Source organism: Protopterus annectens, chromosome 5.part1 (assembly GCF_019279795.1).
Source record: "Protopterus annectens isolate FY-2018-M chromosome 5.part1, PAN1.0, whole genome shotgun sequence".
Classification (NCBI taxonomy): Eukaryota; Metazoa; Chordata; order Ceratodontiformes; family Protopteridae; genus Protopterus; species Protopterus annectens.
In genome coordinates, this window is record NC_056736.1 from 357,738,062 (window position 1) to 357,758,949 (window position 20,888).

General features: G+C 38.3%; 1 protein-coding gene across 1 annotated transcript in view; it reads left to right on the plus strand.

Annotated features, from left to right (window-relative positions):
• The window catches only part of PDE2A (phosphodiesterase 2A), a 1,720,394-nt gene that overhangs the window by 1,465,808 nt on the left and 233,698 nt on the right, over nt 1-20,888 (plus strand). The gene's annotated exons all lie outside the window — the stretch shown is intronic.

Here is a 20,888-nt window from a genome sequence, read left to right on the forward strand (position 1 = left end):
AAAATCCAGATTATTGGCTTGATTCTGACTCATGCCAGCTGCTCCTTTAAGGCCATTAATGCCTTTTCAGAAATTACTGTGATAATAATTGCTTTCCTACTCAATATAAAATTGTGCCTTGATAGACAACAAAATGAACAATGAATATCTACAAATAAGAAGGCATTCGTGTTTACGTTCCCATGCTTTGGAAACCACTGCTTATAGAAATGTTATGTAAAATGTACAGCAAAGGACTACAAATCCTACAGACATTACCTCTTCACTACACAAATGCTACCAAACAGTCACACTATAGCCCAACAAATCTTTCTTCTGAATTCCATGCAAAATGTCCTTATTGTACTTGAAATCATTGCACAAATCATTATTGTAGCCAGGCTTCCTACAGCTTGAGCAATATTGGCTTTATAAAGAAATGGATCCCAGTGATGTGATATTTCATGATTTTGAATTAGATATCATAGTACAAAATTTATTTATTTATTTATTTTACATTTACTTTGAAACTCCAGCTGGACATATGCCCTTTTTCAGTGGAGGCCTGGGGAGAAAATTTCCAAGTCAATTATGTACCATAATAACAAAAGGTAATAATAATGTACAATGTAACAGTAAAACTGTAGGTAATGTAGCAACATTGTAAATATAAACTATAAGATATACAGAGCATTTGTAGTACATCAAAATCAGATATAAAAACAATGACCACATCAAATAACCAGAGACATTTCGTTAGACAGTTATAGTGATCATAACTATTTACAAGAGGTAGTGTACAGTCATCATGCTTCACAAAATGGTCCTATACAGGTAAAGAAAGTGGATAGTAACAGGTTAAATATGCAGGGTGGGTAGGGAAGTAGCTTATCCTGGGGAGCTACAGGAACAGAGCCAAGAGTTTGCAAGGTAGGTTTTTAGGAGTTTTCTAAGCTGTACAGTTGAAGGAATGTTTACCAGAGAGTTTGGTAGGTTGTTCCAAAGCTTGAAAGTATAGTTGGAGAAAAGGGATTCACCAGGTGAGTTTTTAGCTTTGGTGACTTGAAGAAGAAGTTTATTGTTAGAGCATAGGGGTCTTGAAGCAGAGTAGGGTTGAATGATGTCTTTGAGGGCTGGGGGGTTTTCAGGGTGGTGGAGGATTTTATGTGCTAAATTGATTAAAGTATAGGAGCTGAGGGAGTTCAAATTATTCGAGTTTTTTGAGGGACAGACAATGATGCGACTTGTAGGAAGCATTGGTGGCGAATTTAGAGACTTTATTATAACAAGTTTCAAGTTTGGCAAGGTCTGTTTTGCAGAGATTGGTTAAGACTGGGGATTTATATAGGAGTGTTAATAGAAGGTGTGTCCTGGCAATTGTGACTTTTGTACTACTCATTAGAAACTGGTTGTTCCTGTATAGGAGGCCAAATTTCTTGTGTAATTTTTTTGATAGTTTGGTCTATATGGAGATCAAATTTCAAGTTATTGTCAATTACAATCCCTAGCATTTTGGTATGGGGAGATGAACTGATCATAGTTTTATTTTTGGAGAAGATGTGGAAGACTACAGAGGGAAAGGTATTCTTGGATGGGCAGAAGAGCAGAAGTTTAGTTTTATTGGGGTTTAGTATAAGGTAGAAGTCCGTTAGCCAGGTTTCTACATATGAGAAAGAATCTTGGGTGATGGTTTGATGGTTGTTGAGGAAAAAAGATGAACAGATCAAAGTGGAGTCATGGATTAAGGTAGCATGGGGATTGGCAGAGTGAAGTTGATTGATGTAGAGAAAAAATAGAAGGGGTCCAAGGATGGAACTTTGTGGGACCCCTATGGTGACAGGGAGATGGTGTGAGAGGGTTTGTTGCCAATGAACAGCTTGTTGATGATCTGCTAAGTAGCTTTGAAACCAGATAATAGTAGTATGACTGAGGTTAAGGGAGGAAAGGACTCTAATGAGTTTGCTATGGTTGACCATATCAAAGGCTTTTGAGAAGTCAAGGGATATGGCTGATACAAATTGGGAGTTGTTTCTATGTTGGCTGACTGTATTTGTAAAGGACAATAGGGCTGTTGCGGTAGTATGTGCAGGATAAAAACCATGCTGGGTATGAGATAGGAGATTGTGTGAGAGGAGGTGTTCCATAAGTTGGATGTGTACTACTCTTTCAAGCATTTTAGACAGGGGTGAAAGAATGGCAATGGGGCTATAATTATTTAGTTTGCAGGAGCTACAACCTTTGTGCAGTGGTAGTATTTGAGAGATTTTCCAGATAGTGGGGACATATGCTTCACTTATTGATTTATTTATGAGTATGGCTATAGGGTAGGAGATAGATTCCCCTGCAATTTGTAGATAATCTGCAGGGAGATTGTTGGTAGCTAGAGTGGTTGGTTTTATTTTTTTTCAGTAGTTGTTTGATGTAATAGATGGGGACTGGATTCATCTTGAATTGACTGGTAGTGTTTCGTGGAGGCATTTTATGGTTTGGTTCTGGAAGGGCGAGATTTGACCTGGGCTGGTTGTTGGCTAGAGTTTGAATGGATTCTGTGAAGTAAGTATTGAATTTGGGTGCCACATTATCATAGTCATTAGCTGTTTTAGAGTGGGAGTGGAAGATGTACCTAGTTGCAGTAAATTATTAATTGCAGCCCAGAACTTTTGTGGATTATTCTGATATTTGGTTTGAATATTGTAGTAGTAGTTAGATTTATCAGCTTTTATTAGCTTTTTAGCTTTATTACGAAGTTCAAGGAAATGTTGTTTGGTAGTGCTGGTTTTGTTCTTATTGGAAATGTGACCAAGCCTTGTCTCTAGCTTTGAGTAAGGATCTAGTTTCTTTGGTTAACCAGGGTGCGTAATTGGATTTAACTCTAATAATTCTAGCTGGTGCATGGGTGTTGAGTATGTCGAGGAAGGTTTTGTTAAAGGAATGTACTGCCTCATCCAAGGACAGTTGTTTGAGGTGTTTCCAGGAAAAGTTTTTTAGGGCAGAGTTAAAATTATTGGGATTGAAATGTTTTTTGTTTCTGATTAAATGGGAGGAGGTTTGATGTACTGAGTGGTTGCGGTCTCTTTGTAGAAAGGTTGGGCTGTGGTCACTCAGGTTGTCAGGGAGGCAGCCTGAGCAGGATGTTATATGTGGAGAGTTAATAAGAATCTAATCAGGTATGGATCGATGTTCAGAGGTTTTATTGGCCCTAGTGGGAGATGTGATGACTTGGACAAAACTGTACAGGTTTATATGAGTTGTTTGAGTTGGGGAGGAACAGAGGAGCCAATCAATATTAAAGTCCCCCATGAGGATGGTCGCTTGAGGGAGAAATGCAGAACACCACTGTAGTACGTTTTCAAGGGTGGCAATGTTATTGCCAGGTGGAATGTAACCACCTATGATATTAAGATGTTTGTTGGAGTTAATGGTTAATTTGGCTATAATTACTTCAGCATTTGCTATATCTGGGATGGTGTAGTCCAGGAGGTCAAGAGATAGGTGTTTTTTATATAAGATAGCTACACCTCCCCCATTTTTGTTTATTCTATCTTTCTGTAAGATATTGTAGCCTGGGGTAGTGATTTCCTTACTGCTGATATCTGGCTTTAGCTATGTTTCTGTTAAAGCAACTATTTCAGGGGAATAGTGAGACAGTAGTGCATGTACGTTGTGAGTTTTAGTAGCTATACTTCTTACATTGATGTTGAGCAGGAGGTGGGATGATTTGTTTCTTTGGTGGAGTAGAGCAAGATTAAATTGAAATGAGAAGGGTAGTGAATCATGGGTTGTGTTGGGACCAGGATTGTGATGGATATCTCCTGCAAGTTTTAATTGTTTAGTTATGTGATGAAGGAGTTTAGAGAGTTTGTACAGGTGCTTAGTGAATCTAAGGAAGGTTAGAGATTTAAGTGACTGATAGTGGTGAAGAATAGGGTTGGAGCTCTAAGAAAATGTTGAGAATTATGAGGTGTTGGATATGTGGAGGTATGCCAGGATGGGGGAGTAGAATATTGGAGAGGAGTATTGTATGAGAAGAGGCTGTATAACAGGAGTAAGCTGTAGACAGGAGGTAAAAAGGAAAATAGTTAGTATTAAAGATGTCATGCTGAGTGGGGACAAATATATATAAAAGTTTGCATATATTGGATGTAAGAATCGTACTATGTGTGATCTGGGCTATTGTGCAGTAGAGGGGGTGTAACTGATGTTAGTAGGAAGTGTGAGTGGGTTGGTTGGGATTGGGTGTAGGCTGGTAGGTGTGACTATAGTTAAGTATAAATATACATATAGATGGGGTGGGTAGGAATTGGGGGTAGGGAAGCATAGTGAGCCCAGAGCGAAGGACGAATAGAGTGGGTTGAGCCCCCACAGGATGTCCTGTCCAAGTGACAGAAAAAAAACAGTCAATGTCACTGAATAGTGAAGGTCAGTATGTGCACTCCTTACTAGATAATCTTGTCTATTTTAGTTTAGAAAGTTGTTGGGCCAAGGAATCCAGATAATGGTGGGCAAGAGTGAGGAAGCAGGTAGAAGAAGGAAGGGGGAGGCTGGTTTTAGTGATTGCAGGAAAGGAAAGTATCAGAAAGGAACAGGGAATAAGTCACAGAGTGGAGCGAAGATTGCAATAGAAAAGTGGAAGGAAAAAGAGGTGGCAAAGAAACCTCAGTAGTGTGCAGGCCCTTACAATATGTAGTATATGCTAGCTATGTTTTAATTAGGTAGGAGGTGTAAATATAGTATTCAATCTTTATATGAATGTTATCCCTGATACTTGTAGTGAGAAAACGTACTGTGCAGGCTAGATTCAGCTGTATATCATGCTGGCATGGTACTCTTGCTCTGGGGGAAGTCCAAGATTTAGGATGAAGGTCTTAGAGGGGAAGTATATTTTTATTGAAATTTACTGAAAAATAGACAAAAAGAAAATGATTAGTAAATAGGTATGAAAGAACTATTATGGGAACTGTACAAACTTAATGTACTATGCTACCTGTACAAAAGATGAACGGTATAAGAGAGAGGGATGGATGGGAGAATGTAATTGGTGCTATGGGGTCAATGAGTAGAAAGACTTTCATCCTGTAAACTGATTTGGTTTTATGGTTAATGCATACATGAGACTGAACAGTCATTATTAATTTATTGGAAAATTGTTTTTATAAACAGCAACATTCATATGAATCTGGGCATAGCAAAATTAATTTAAAATGGGTGGCGAAAGCCAAACACACTCTGACTAGGCTTATAAATACCCTAGGGCAGATAACCTAGTATGAACCTATGAACCTATGAACATATTTATATATATATATATATATATATATATATATATATATATATATATATATATATATATATATATATATATATATACATATATATATATACATGGATACATATATGTATAGATATATATACATATATAGATAAACAGATATAGATATATATATATATATATATATATATATATATATGGGTCTACTTCTATTAGCTGACAGCCCATTTCACTGAAACCCATTTCGTTGACAGCTCATTTCATTGACAAACATTCTAGGTGGGGGCAGCTTCACCCCCCCCCATATATAACAAACCCACAGTCCCACAACAGTGGGAGGGCAAAACCCAGGTTTTTGCCTTGAATACTTTTGTCAATGAAATGAGCTGTCAACGAAATGGGTTTCAGTGAAATGGGCTGTCAGCGAATAGAAGTAGACCCATATATATATATATATATATATATATATATATATATATATATATATATATATGGATCTACGACATTACACCAAATGCACATTTCACCAAAAGATAAATTAGTGTGCACTTTTCACCGAAAGCACAATTCACTGAAAACACAATACATCGGGGGGGGGGGGGTGTAGCACCCAACATATTTAAAGTATATATCATGTCTGGATAAGAGTAATATATTGCAATTGCAAGTATACATGTATATAGTTTAACACCCCCCCTACTATATATACCAACTCCAGGGTCGCACTACAGAGGGGACAAGGCCATATACAACTTTTGGTGAAATGTGTTTCGGTGACTTGTGTTTTCGGTGAATTGTGCTATTGTGCTTTCAGTGATTTGTGTTCAGTGATATGAGTTTCGGTGAAATGTGCATTTGGTGAAATGTCCTAGATCCACATAAATATATATATGTATATATATATATATATATATATGTGTGTGTGTGTGTGTGTGTGTGTGTGTGTGTGTGTGTGTGTGTGTGTGTGTGTGTGTGTGTGTGTGTGTGTGTGTGTGTGTGTGTGTGTGTGTGTGTGTGTGTGTGTGTGTGTGTGTGTGTGTGTGTGTGTGTGTGTGTGTGTGTATGTATATATATGTATATATATATATATATATATATATATATATATAGGATCCAGAGCAAGATCATGGTCAAATAGAGCACAAAGCAGGGTGATAAATCGGGGCCCCCCAGACCAGCATCTTCTTCAGCAACCCCCACACAACGAGCAGAAGCCTACTTCCCAGCTATTCCAGTTTTTCATTACTTGAGTATTTCTCCCCATTTACCATAAACACTGTTCATATCTGTCAGTGTACATATTGTTTTCTTATTTACTTCTACAGAGATTACAGGTATGGAAATAAAATACCACAAACACATTTACTAAACAAACAATCCAGTCTCACAATGAAAACAGACTTAGAATGAGCAGTAAACGTCTCTGCCCTTGAAATTCATGTTCATTTAAATGGCATTAAACCCACATTAAGAAAATGCATCTGGCCAATGGAGGATTAAGTTCACCTTTGGGCAGTTTTCAAATCATAGGCTCCTTGCACAGATTTTTATAGATTAGAGCCATGCATACATGTATGTGTTCTTTGATTCACCTTCCTGATTGTATTAAATTATATTCCTTGTATAATGCATCACCACTTTTTAGAATGCATTTTAAATTTGTAGTTTTGAATATTCTTCCAGTAAGTAATAAAACAAAATGTATGAACTAATAATGACAACACTACCCATTTCAGAAAATGCCAACCATAAAAGGCCACAGACTTCTATCATTTCAATTCACCAATCATCGTCATCATCAACCACCTTTTTCCCATTTTCTGCACGGGATTGGGGTCCCATGTAAACTGTTGCCATCTCTCTAGATTCATCACAACACTCCTGCTTTCTTCAACATGCATGCCTAACTGTCACAGATTCTGTCTCACGCAGTCCATCTTCCTCTTTACTGGACGTCCTCATGTCTTCTTACCGTCTTCCTGTCTGTCCCACATCTTCATCACCAGATTGTCTTCTGCTTTTCTGCAAATGTGTCTGAAACACTGTAATCTGTTCTCTTTGATCTTTTCTGCAATTGGAGCTACTTTGGTTTCTGCTCTTATGTCCTCATTTCTTCAGCTCTCCCACAGTGTGCATCCTACCACCATTCTCAAGTACTTCATCTCCATGACCTCTAGCTTCTTCACCTGCTCTGCCTTTACTGCCCAAGTTTCTGTACCATACAGTAGTACTTATCACACCACTGCCTTGTACACCTTACTTTTCAGCTTCTTTGGTATTCTTCTGTCATTCACTACATCTGAGACACTGTGATAGTTGGGTGCAGCCCCTCAGATTCTAGATTTGACCTTTTCATTCAGACTTCCCTTCTCCTCAACCATCCCTCCCAGATACTTGAACCTATTTACCTGTTCCACTATCTTCCCTTCTGTCTCAGTGCTCAACTTTTTCTAATTTCCCCAGCTTGCTGCCACTATTGTCTTTTTTGTGCTTAGTTTCATCCCATGTGACCTCTGTTTTGCAATCCATTCCCCTATCCTTTGCAGAAGTTCTTGCTCAGAGTCTGCCTGTAATGCCACATCGTCTGCATACAGCAACTTTGTTGATCTGTCTCCTTTGACCTGTTTGCTAATGTAGTCCATAACTAGTATGAATAGCAGTGGGCTCAGACCTGAACCCTGGTGCACACCCATTCTCACTGGGAACTCCTTTCTGAGACCAAACACTGTTCGTACTTGAGTCACTGAGTCCTTGTACATAACCTGCACTAATTCTACCAATGTTTCTGGGACTTCAAGCCAGAGCAATACTGCCAAGTTCAGCTTTCTTGAGAGCTTGTCATATGCTTTCTCCAAGTCTAGAAATGCCCAGTTGGACTCTTTCCTCATCTCTAGCTTCTTCTCAACAATCTGCATCACTGCAAACATCAGATCAGTTGTGCTGCATCCTGATCTGAATTTGAGCTGCTCATCTCCAATCTTACTTTCTACTACTCTACATATTATCCACTTACCAATCACCCTCTCCAGAACTTTTATGTAATGTGACAGAAGTTTGATGCCACTGTACTGCCCACAGTTGTGAATGTTCCCTTTGTTCTTGTACAGTGGCACAAGTATTCTTATTCTCCAGCCATCTGGGATCTGCCTTTCTCTGCACATTGCTACAAGTACCATCGGGAGCCATTTCTCTCCAGTCTCACCCAGCATCTTTATCATATCTGCTGTGACCTCATCAAAGGCTGCTGCTTTCTCTGACTTGGAGTGGGCCCCTCTTCTGTCATCATAGGTTGTGTCTGGAGTAGTAGAGCTTCTATGGAGTTGTCTTCATTTAGAAGCTGCTGGAAATACTCCTTCCATCTGTCTTTGATGTCCTGTGGACTGGTGAGCAGGTTGTTCTAGGATCCCTTATGAATGGCATCTGACTATCTTCTTTATCTTTCTGTCTTTGCCTAGCAACCTAATATAGTTTCTTTGTGCCACCTACTGAGGGACTTTATTTCCACAAACTGGTAGAGTTCCTCCAATGCCCTGTTCTTTGCTGTTGCAACTCCTTTCTTAGCTTCGTTGTTATCCAGCCAGTATAGCTTCTTAGCCTGGTTGGTCTTTTCTATATCCCACTTTTTCCTTCACTTGTTCTTTCTTTTGATGACTTCCTGGACTTCTGGATTCCACCACCAGCTTTTCTTACCTACCTTATTTCCATACCTGTCTCATCTACATATCTGTTCAGTAGTCCTCCAACATGCTGTTTTGAGACACTGCCATTCTTCTTCAAATCCAGCTATTTCCACCTCTTCTTGAGGGTCAAGATTAATTCCTTTGAACAGTTGCACTTTCTCTCCAATCAACTTCCAGGTTTTCAGCCTGTGGCAACCAGTGTTTTATGCTGTGGGCTGACTGTTTCACTGGGAATGACTTTGCAATCACTGATTCTATCCAAGTGCCCTTTCCTTATTAGGAGGAAGTCTACCTGAGTTACATGTTGGCCACTCTTTTATGTGATCTTGTGACTGTCTCTCTTTCTGAACCATGTGTTGGCTACTGGCAAGCCATTTGCCAGACAGAAGTTTAGAATGGCCTTTTCTTCTTTATTCGTGTTGCCCCACCCATGTGGACCCAGGCAGTCCTCATATCTGTTCTGTCTGTCTCAATATTGTTATTCAAGTCACCCATTATCAACACCAATTCATGTTGTACTGCTTTATCTAGTAGGTCCTGCAACTGCTGAATAAATACACTCTTTTTCTCACTATCACAACCCTGCTGTGGGGCATAATGAATACTGCCCTATCATTACACTGGAATCTGATTGCCATAAGTTTGTCACTAATTCTGATGACATCCCTCATTGCCTTCTAAAGCCTCTTTCTCACCACAACTCCCACACCATTTTTAACCTGTCCTCCTCCTGAGTAGTAGACTCTGGATCCCAAGCTAAGTGGCTTTGCTTCACTGCCCTTCCATCTTGTCTCTTGGATACATAGTATCATCATGCCATCCACTTTCAGGCTGTATCCTATCAGTGAACTTACAATGAGTATAGAAATGTTCAATTCATGTTTAGCAGATTAATTGGCTTTATCCAGCCAGTAGCTTATTGACCCCAGGGCTTTTGCATGTACACACTAGCCAATAGGGGCACATACACCCCTGCCACCATTAGCACAGGTCCCTGGTGTAGGTCGGAGTAGGCTGGGTCCTCAAACCACTTATTACTTATCGATAACTACCTATGCCCATTTGGCAACATTAGTCAGCATGACCGAATCACCTCATGCCATATTTTACACCATTGAGTGACCAGTTCTGCCACAGCATGCAGTCTGTGATCCATGTTCTCCTAGCTTGAGGATGCTGAGCACCAGAGTAGATGTAGTTGATCTTGTACAATTCTTCCCCCATAAGGCACTGTGTAGAATCTATGCTGCTGTCCAGTGGTGAGTTTGAGATAGAAACACTCAGCATGTTTTCCCACATAGACAAGGGGAGAACATGCAAACTCCAAACAGGCATTGGCCAGGGGTCAGGATCGAACCTTGTGCTTTGTGCATTACAGGCAAAGACCTTAACTATTATGCCAATTGGTATCTCTCAGCAATATCAGTCAATAAGCAAAATCTCTGCAAAAGTAAGTGTCATCTGAATAATTCCACATTAAGGAGATCTGTAATTAATAAAGAGGTTGCTACTGGCAAACAACTTTCCATTTCAGTGTTTCATCTACAAATTCAGTGCCTGCTCCCATTGAAGAATTACGTGCCTATGTTACATTAAAAAAAATTGGTAATCTGGTAATATTGCAGTAGGGAATGACTGACAAACCAACAACAAGCTCATAACTGGTAGGCACCTCATACAAAGGAGGACAATCTCAGGAGTGAAGAACTCCTATCCCCCCTTAAAATGCACCAAATAATCAGCAATCAAAAGGGCACTGCAATATCAGGACTCCATCTGCGTGGTGTAGGAGTAGAATCCACAGCCTTCTGCACCAAAGGCAATTATAGTAGTAACACTGCTTTCAAATTCTACAGCAAAAACAGCAGCTGCCATTTGCTAAACAAAACATTTAGTTGCAAATTGAAAATAGATTTAGCATGAGCAACAGTAAACTTTTCTTCCCTTGAAACTCACGATTCCATGAAAATATACTGAAACTCAAACTCACAGTTCCGTCAGCAGTCTGGTAGTTGCTGTAGAGTATTCAGGCTCTTACCTCCTGTAATAAAGTTACATGTTCAAACCTGATTGTCTTAATTGACTAACCTGCTCCCCCAGCTAGGGCATTATAAATCATACTCTCAACCTCTTTCAGCAAGAAATCTAGACAAAATCTAAAATAATGTGGATACAATGACCCGAAAATAGGGACAGATTTTAAATATCCCCCCTTTTAACTTTCAATATTGCTAGAATAACAAGATTTGTGTTAGCGTGCATTTTCTGAAGGATATGAAGCATTTTCTGAAGGACATGAAGTCTGTAACTCATATATATGTCATTATTTAGTGACTTCAGTCCTCCATGAATTGCCAAAAAAACATAAATTTTATGAGAAACAGACCAAAACAATGAGGCTAAATCTAGACAGTTGCAAGGTAAAACACACACACACACACACACACACACACACACACACACACACACACACACACACACACACACACACACACACACACACCTACCTTCTCTCTGCTCTCACACAGCAGCTCACACACACACACACACACACACACACACACACACACACACACACACACACACACACACACACACACACACACACACACCTACTCTCTCACACAGCAGAGCACAGATATATCTTCTCTCTCATGCTGCAACAAATGGCTAGTTTAAATCACACAACACACAAACACACTTACCCACTCTATCTTTCATAGTAACAAAATGGTTAGTTTAAATTATATACACATTCACACAGAAAACAAAAGAAAAGGCCAACAGGAGGCACCGAAAACACTCAACTGTTTAATAAATAAATAAATAACTAAAATCTATATAAAGCGCTTATCATCCGATCAAGTGACCGTTCTTCTTCAGACAAAGTTTATACATCAATTCTCCTATTTAAAAGGCATACCCACTTCCCTCCCCTGTAACAGGTTAACCAATCAAGTATGCCCGTACACTCCCCAACAATTAACAAGTTAACAAGGCAAGTTTGCCTTCTAATCATTAAAAATATATATATTTTTTAAAACATGTATAGATATAGAAAACAGTATAGATGTAATTCAATGAAACAATATAATTTTACCATACAACTTCATTGGTCAACCTGTTACACACCCATTTAGTCAGAACGGGAATCCCGAACTGAATGACGAGGATGTGAAGTCACCAGGCCTGGGTTCGAACAACCGGAGTAGAGATGAACCACAGGAACAAGCGACAGGTACTTTGTGTTACAATGACAACAACAGATGGAACGACAAGGGGAATTACCAGCAGCAGCAGGACTTGCAGGGTTTTTCCAATACCCAAGGCCAGAACCACCAGTGGACCTACAACATGAGAGGGTCCAACAAGAATACCAACAAGAACAAAAAGAGGAGGTAACTGTTAATTCTACAACGACTTGTATGGAAAGGCAAAAGGAATGTAAAATTGTAGTTAACCATCATGGAGACTTTAAAATTTGCAATCTTTCCCACTATGACGTGGACCCAGCACTTATTGAACTTTTTTCTAAAGGGCTAACCTTTGTCCCTACCAAAGTTTTGATTTTCCTAGAACTTTAATTGATTTAAAATTGTATACACGGAAGTTAAATTTTGCAATTATGTTCAGTAACAACCCTGTAGAATACAATGACTTAAGAATTTTTAGCACCTATAACCCCCCCCATGCAACCTTTACTATTACTATTTGAACATTTGTGTGAACTGGATCTTAGGAGTCTGACTATACAAGGTACCACTGTAGAGACCGTGAATATGACCTTAAAAGAACTAGAAGCATTATGTGAGTTAAGATCACTACAAATACGAGTGCTTAAACCAGATAAAGGGGAAGGTCTAGTGGTTTTGGATACTGTAGACTACATTAGGAGGATGAAAAAGGTGTTAGAGATACTTACATTAAAGTGAGTTTAAACGAAATGAACACAGCATACAGGAATAATAGCTCCTTTCTGAACAACTTGTTTATTGATGGCCTGGTTGATGTACATACACTTAATTACTTGACATGTTTGTCTCCTATTTGGCATCCCTAAGTTACACAAAAGTATCTGTGACCCCCCCCCCCCATGAGAGCATTACTGGATGCCAGTTGCTCTATCACTTATGCTAATGCAAAACTAGTGGACACTATCCTAAAAAGGTATGTGGAAAAGAAGAAACAAATTTGTAAAGATTCGTGGGTATTTCTGTCAGAGTTTTAAGGAGGATGTTATCTTTTTGACACTAGATATCACAGACCTATACTTTTCGATACCACATGACATAAGTATTGAATGGGTAGTGGATAGAATGAGATGTCATGGAGCAGCAAACTCTGAAATCAGATTGATAGAAGAACGTTTAGACATAATTTTATCAAATAACTTTGTAATGTTCAATAATGAAATTGACCTGCAGAAAGTGGGTGTAACAATGGGCTCACCATGTGGAGCAAGTTTTGCTAACTTGGTGATGGCCCATTGGGAACATCAACATGTATTTGTGGACCCTGAACTGTCATCACTAATTTGTTTTTTCACGAGATTTTTAGATGGCATTTTTATTTTCCTTAAGGGTAATAAAGAAGCTGCTAATGCCTTGATAAAACAGTTGAACACCACTGGTTTTCTTAGATTTATAAGTAACTTTCAAGAAGAAAGTATCTCATATCTTGATGTACCCTTAGGAAGGACATAGTTAAGAAATCCGGCACCACAAGAATACATAGTAAAAAACTTACTCTAACTCAATGTTACATTTTTCTAGCTCATACCCATTCTATCAAAAAAGATCTGTTGTTAAGGGTCAGTTAGTGCATGCAGCGAGAATGGTCACATAGGAAGAACCATTTCTCGAAGAATGTGGTACTTTAAAACAGATGTTCCTGCATAGGGCTTACCCTGAGTCTCTAATTATGGAACTGGCCATTGAAGTACAACATAAAAGATGATGTGGTATTATTAATCCTATCTTAGATATGGACAACACCACTAGAGGTTTGGACGGAGTCACGTTAGATGGCACTGTCACCCTAAGTACCAGGGCTTTTACACAAAACCAAGATGTAGGATTTTCTGTTAGTTTTACTACTCCATTCACTTTGGATGTGTATAGTATCAGAGGCATCCTAAATAAAAACTGGAAAATATTTTCAATTGACAGCGAAGTAGTTAGTAAAACAGGGGAACAACCTGTTACCATCTTTAGGAGAGATAGGAACATAAAATCATTGCTGGAGGCACCTAAACAAACAGCCTTTAGAATACCAGGTATGTATAAATGTGAAGCATGTAGTTTTTGTAAATACATGTCATCAGGCTATACTTTTACCATCTGTGACAGGCTATACAGAGTTAGTAGGAGGTACAACTGTAACTCTAAATCTGTCATTTATCTTGCCCAGTGCCAGGTTTGCCCGGCATTTTATGTTGGGAAAACCGATAGGAAACTGAAGGAAAGGGTGTATGAACACACCTATAGTATTGGTAAGGGCAAAACTGAGAATGCCTTGGCAAGACATTGTATTAGTCATTCTGGCCACATGTTCCACTTTAGGGTCATTGAGCAGATTGTTCCCAATATGAAAGGGGTCCTTTTTCACTAATACTCAAAAGACAAGAGGTTTTATGGCAATTACGGCTGGATGCTTGTAGGAAATCAGGGTTGAACGACATTATTTCAGTTGCCTGTATTTAAAAATTGAGAAGTCTTATTAGGTGACTGGTTACTGTTTACTTAACATATTAATATGTAAAACTTAAACTAAATGTTGAAGTACAGTTTTTGTGTAATGAAACACTAAGTAAAGCAACATTGTGACTTTACGTATTACTTAAACTTACTTACATTTTGGTTGACTTCCATATTACTGATTTAATAAACAGATGTCTTAGGGCTTTAACAGATAGGGCAGTTTTAACTTTTTAACTTTGTATTTTATCGTTAGTTGTATGGTAAAATTATGTTGTTTCATTGAATTACATATATGTTTTTGACGGTTAGAAGGCAAACATGCCTTGTTAACTTGTTAATTGTTGGGGAGTGTATGGGCATACTGATTGGTTAACCTGTTACAGGGGAGGGAAGTGCGTATGCCTTTTAAATAGGAGAATTGATGTATAAACTTTGTCTGAAGAAGTCTGGTAACTTGAATGGACGAAAAGCGCTTTACGTTGATTTGTGTTATTTATTTATTTATTAAACAGTTGAGTGTTTTCGCTGCCTCCTGTTGGCCTTTTCTTTTGTTTTAGTTGTTGTATCTCTTTCTTGAATTAGTATACACACACACACACACACACACACACACACACACACACAACATAACACACACACACTCTTACTTTTTCTCTCAAAGGAACAACTAGTTTAAATTCCATGAGCAAGTGTGGAATGTGTTTATATCCGCTTTGGCATGCATGAGTGCAACACATGCATGGTCCTCCTTAAGGGAGAAGATCCCACCATCGTGGTGTTAAAAAGCATATTTTTTTTATATTGATTAACTAAAATGTTAATGTTGAAGCCACCTAGCCAGTGAGCCCCCCCCCAGCCATGGGGTCATAGGTGACTGCCTATGTCAAATGTTTGAAAATGCAAAACATCGATCCTAAAAGATTGAACATCAAATAATCTAAAATGAAAAAAAAATACTGCTTCCCTGCACACCCCCATATCCTTGCTACTTATATATACCAACTACAAGATCACACAACATCCGAGAAAGGGAAGATCTATATCCCTGCTGTACCACAATCTCCCACATACAAATGAAGGCATTCTTCTTTTGGCAGTATTTGTTTGTCATTTTGAATGTCTGACAAAGTAAACATTCAAAGAAATAGATGATTCCCATTATTTATAAATCTCTCTATATATATATATACACACACACACACACACACACACACACACACACATACACACACACACACATCTTCACACTTACAAAATGGAAATATATATATATATATATATATATATATATATATATATATATATACACACATATATATATATATATATATATATATATATATATATATATCATACACACACACACACACGCACACACATATAAACACTTGTTTGCAGTAATCTATAATTGCTAAATATGTTCCTTAACTTCATACAATAATAAATACATATGTAATTAGAATGGTAACAGCACTAAATGGTGAACTAAAGAAGCACATTTCCTCCTGCTGTTAAGCAGATACAATACAGTCATTCCCAGTTCAATTTCGTGTTTGACTATCCATAATTTTTCATCTTAATGCAGGAATGCCCAGAAGTTATTAGTCCCAAAGGCAGAACTTTACATGTTATGCTTTGAACCTTAAATTCCTTCTGTTATCACTTTCTAGTACTAGAGTTTATTCAGATTTATTCTGATCTTGGTGTGGATAATCACCCAACATTAAAATTCCTGCTTCCTACTCTGGTTGCATCATTCGCAGATTAATTAATATTTAACTTGAAATTGTTGTCTATAAAAGGTAGGAAAAGCACATGTTCTAGGAACCTACCCTGTGGCATCTGACTTACATTACCTTTGCATCTTATGGTGACCTCTTTAGCCCTCCAGTCATTTTGTCAGTTCTGTGCCCATTTAAAAAGATTTCTAGCCAGCCAAATCATTTTGACTTTATCATCTGGTCTTCAAACAATCATAGATTCATAGAAGGCATTTAACCTAGCGGCCCCTAAAGAAGCTTACCCATGTATTGCGCAACTTCTTTCATAAAGGTGAGAAGTGACTGACTGTTTTACTAGGAGAAATTATTATAAATGCATGGGAGATGATGAGAAATTAATCTTTCCTGCCTACCACTGCTGTTTATACAGATTTATTCCTGGCTGTGTCTGCAAAGGTGTTTGCCTTCCCTGACGTACATTCTAGTCTATGTGTCAAAATGAAGGGAGTTACTCATGGCCTGAAACATAAGGCGTATGTCCCCTGTCAGAAGGCAGTATGACACTGAGAACAAAGACAGTTATCCTGTTAGATAACTCAGTTATGTACGTCCATCAGTTCTTTGAGCATGAATCTTTCTACACCATCACCTGATACGAGGTATATTGTTAAGTGCATGTAGACAGGCTCCTTGTACTCGAGGATTAACCAAACCAGTGAGATTCAAGGAGGAACAATTACATCCCTACACTGGTTAAATATCCCTGTGGAAATCATGGAAATTGTAGCACAGACCTCCTTTAGTACTGTACTGTTCTGCTGTGGTTGAAAGAAAGATTGTAGTCTGTGAGTATAACATTAACTTTTATGATGGCATCTAGTTTTAGTTGTTTTCCCCCTACATAATAGGTCAAGGCAACTTAGTTTTCCTCAAGTTCTGCACCAGCTAGTATTCAGACTCAGCCTACTTCATGACATCAGAAGTGAGTGATATATAAAAACACATACATATACCTATGTATATATATATATATATATATATATATATATATATATATATATATATGTATACATCCATCCACAACCCCTTCTTCCCATTTTCGCACATGTTTCAACAGTGACAATCATCTAGAGCTGAGATTTACACCACAGGGTAGCTAGCCCTGTCACAGTTGTTCTTCCACACCCCGTACTCACACACACACACACACACACACACACACACACACACACACACACACACACCTATGGCAAATTTAGAGTGTCATGTCTTTGGAATGTAGGAGGAAACGGGAGCATCTGGACAAAAATCATATATATATCAGACAAAAACTGGGGAAACTAGTTGTACAGCAACAATTACTCTTGATATTGGCATATGATTTTATTAAAATAATGTTGTCAAAACTTCTTATGTAAGATCCATGTCAAAGATTACTTGGCATTCTTTTTAAAAATAAGAAAACAGGATTCACACCAGTAGGGCTTGTTTAAGGTGTGGTTTATTAATTTAAAACAAGGGACAGGCGCTTTTTCTCTTGTCAAAAGATTCATCAGATCTATGCAGCATGTCGTAATGGATACCAAGGAGCTGCCTGCAGGCTTAACATCAATAGATTTCATAGGATATTCATAGTTTGTTACTAGGCTTGCAGTACAGGGGACCATTGAGGAACCTTGCCCAAATTACGTTTCCCCTTAGCACTGTCACATTGACTTGCTTAAGGTCACACAGTTGGCAAATGAGGACTAAGAGAATCTAGCTGTGTACCACTGGAACTGCATCTCACACCCTTAATCTTCTGTGCCAACTAGCAGAGTTTCAGTCAGAAATGCCAGCCATTAGCGTTAGGGTCATAAGTTCTTACTTAGCTTGCAACCTGGGGCATAACTGAGGGGACAAACCCAAATTTCCAGCTGCTCCCAGGCACTATCTGTTAAAACGGCTTTTTCAATGTCAAATAGTAGGTAAATGAGGTCTGAAAGAATCAAAACCTGTTCCACAGGATCTACAGCTCAAAACCTTAATCCCCTGTCCCAACTTTAGTTTCCTTGTTAAATGAAACAGACAGGCTTACACATAAGCATGTGCACCTAGTCTGTACTCATTGTTTTATATAGTACACCATCCAAGGAAATGGGAATTACAGAAAATTAACAGTGTGTCATTAAAAAAATCCTTAGTCTTCATCATGTGATAGCACCATAAACTTCCTTAGTCTCCATCATGTGATAGCACCATAAACTTCCTTAGTCTCCATCATGTGATAGCGCCATAAACTTCCTTAGACACCATCATGTGATAGCACCATAAACTTATTTGGTCTCCATCATGTGATAGCACCATAAACTTCCTTAGTCTCCATCATGTGATAGCGCCATAAACTTTCTTGGTCTCCATCCTGTGATAGCACCATAAACTTCCTTAGTCTCCATCATGTGATAACACCATAAACTTCCTTAGTCTCTATCATGTGATAGCACCACAGACTTCCTTAGTGTCCATTGACTGATAATGCCAGTCTGCATTACCTCAAATTGTTTTTCATACAGGAAATAAAGATGATAGGGAGGCAACTGGGGATATTTGCTAAAAGTCAATGAGCTGGTAGAAAGGAAAAAAAAAACAATACATTCATAGGTTAATTTGTCAAGCTTACAAACTAATTGCCATCAAGAAGCTGGAATAGATAACTTAGTGCTGATATTTTCTATTTCCTATATACATTTCAATCAGTTGTCAGATCATATAAGATTCTTCTGTCACCCAGCAGACCCCCATATAATCTATGATAAATTAGTTATACCAACTGTTGTACAGTAGCAGTGACAGCTTTATAGGGGAGACATGGTGGGACTCTGATTTTCTTTTATATGGTGTCAATGTGTTGGGGATTTAGTTGACGTATCACAAGCCAGACTGTTACAGTTGTGTACTAGAGGACCTTCTGCCAATGTAACTTGTTAATTACAAAGTTATGTAGTTTCTGTAGACAGCTTGTGTACTTCCATCTACCTGTCTGAATTGGATTAACATATCGACTGTGCATAAGCTGCCTTCTTGGTGTACAGTACAATAACATCTCTGCAGCTCTATTCCACAGTTTGGGGACAGTTATCTCTGTGTTTCATTTTGCACTTGTATAATGCATTGCACATCCTGGCTTGGAATCTCACCCATAATGCCTTTTTAGAGTCCGTGGTGCTTCTAGTTAGTCCAAGAAATGTATATGTATATCTAATGCTTCATTTGGACAGTTTATAAATTTGAAGCTAAAGTAGTAATTATCCCAGGGACTTTAGTCTCTAATTTATTTGGATACTTTACACCCATGAAGGCTAAATAGTAAAATCAACATGGATTTTAGTCTGTAAATGTAGGCAATTTCAGGAATTAATTTTAATTAGTTATTTTGTTCATTTACAATTTATACCTGGGTAGGTGAACTGTTCCTATGCCCTTTTTCAGACATATGTTGGGCCACTGAGGCTAAATAAAAAAATAATGGTACAGTTTACAACAAAATGTGACCGTGACCTGAAAATAATGGAGATACAGCAAAGCTGCAGTTTAGAATTACAATTTAAATAAAATGAAGATACAATAAAAAACAATGGAATGCAGCAAAACATGCAATCAGTTTGTACACTCATTACGACTCCATTTCTGCATCTATTTGGGTAACAGCAGAAGACAATAAAGAGAGTAAAATTTCAGTAGATCAAATAAATGGAAAAAGAAAGGGTAACGCAGGGAGGTGAGACGGGAACATAAATACAAACAGAGGATAGCAAGGATTGTTAAATAATGTGGTTACTTCTGAAAGGTTGGTTAGCATTAAAAAAGTCAGCAGGGCACTTAGTGTCATCCACGGACAAATATCTGTGTATGTATAGGATAGAAGATTCACTGAAGTTGGTAACAGTTTGCAATACTTGAGTAGGTCTGAATCCTGTAAATGATTATTGACTGAGAAGAAAAAATATTTAACAAATAAAGATGCAAATGGCTTGTAGAAAGCAATTTCCTAAGCTCATCTGAAGGCTTTTGTGTTCCTTTAATATCATGTCAGTCTGCAACAAACAAAGCAGAAGCATACTATGAAAAGTATAAAACAAATCACTGCACAGGTCAAGAGAAACTGATGTATGCTTGTATACTCAAATGTCAACAGACTTTCTGAGTAGATTAACTATGCAGTACAAACACACACATATAATTCACACACATGCACACACACACACACACACGCACACACACACACACACACACACACACACACACGCACACACACGCACACACACACACACACACACACACACACACACGCACGCGCGCACGCACACACACACACACACACACACACACACACACATATATATATATATATATATATATATATATTTACCTTAATTTGCCAGAATGGCCTGCACTCGAGTAATCGCATGCTCGATGTACTTCCAAGAAATGTCGGAATGCCAAAGTGCGGTATACCCATCATAAAAACTGAACCTCAAAACTCCCTACCCCTCTGCACCTA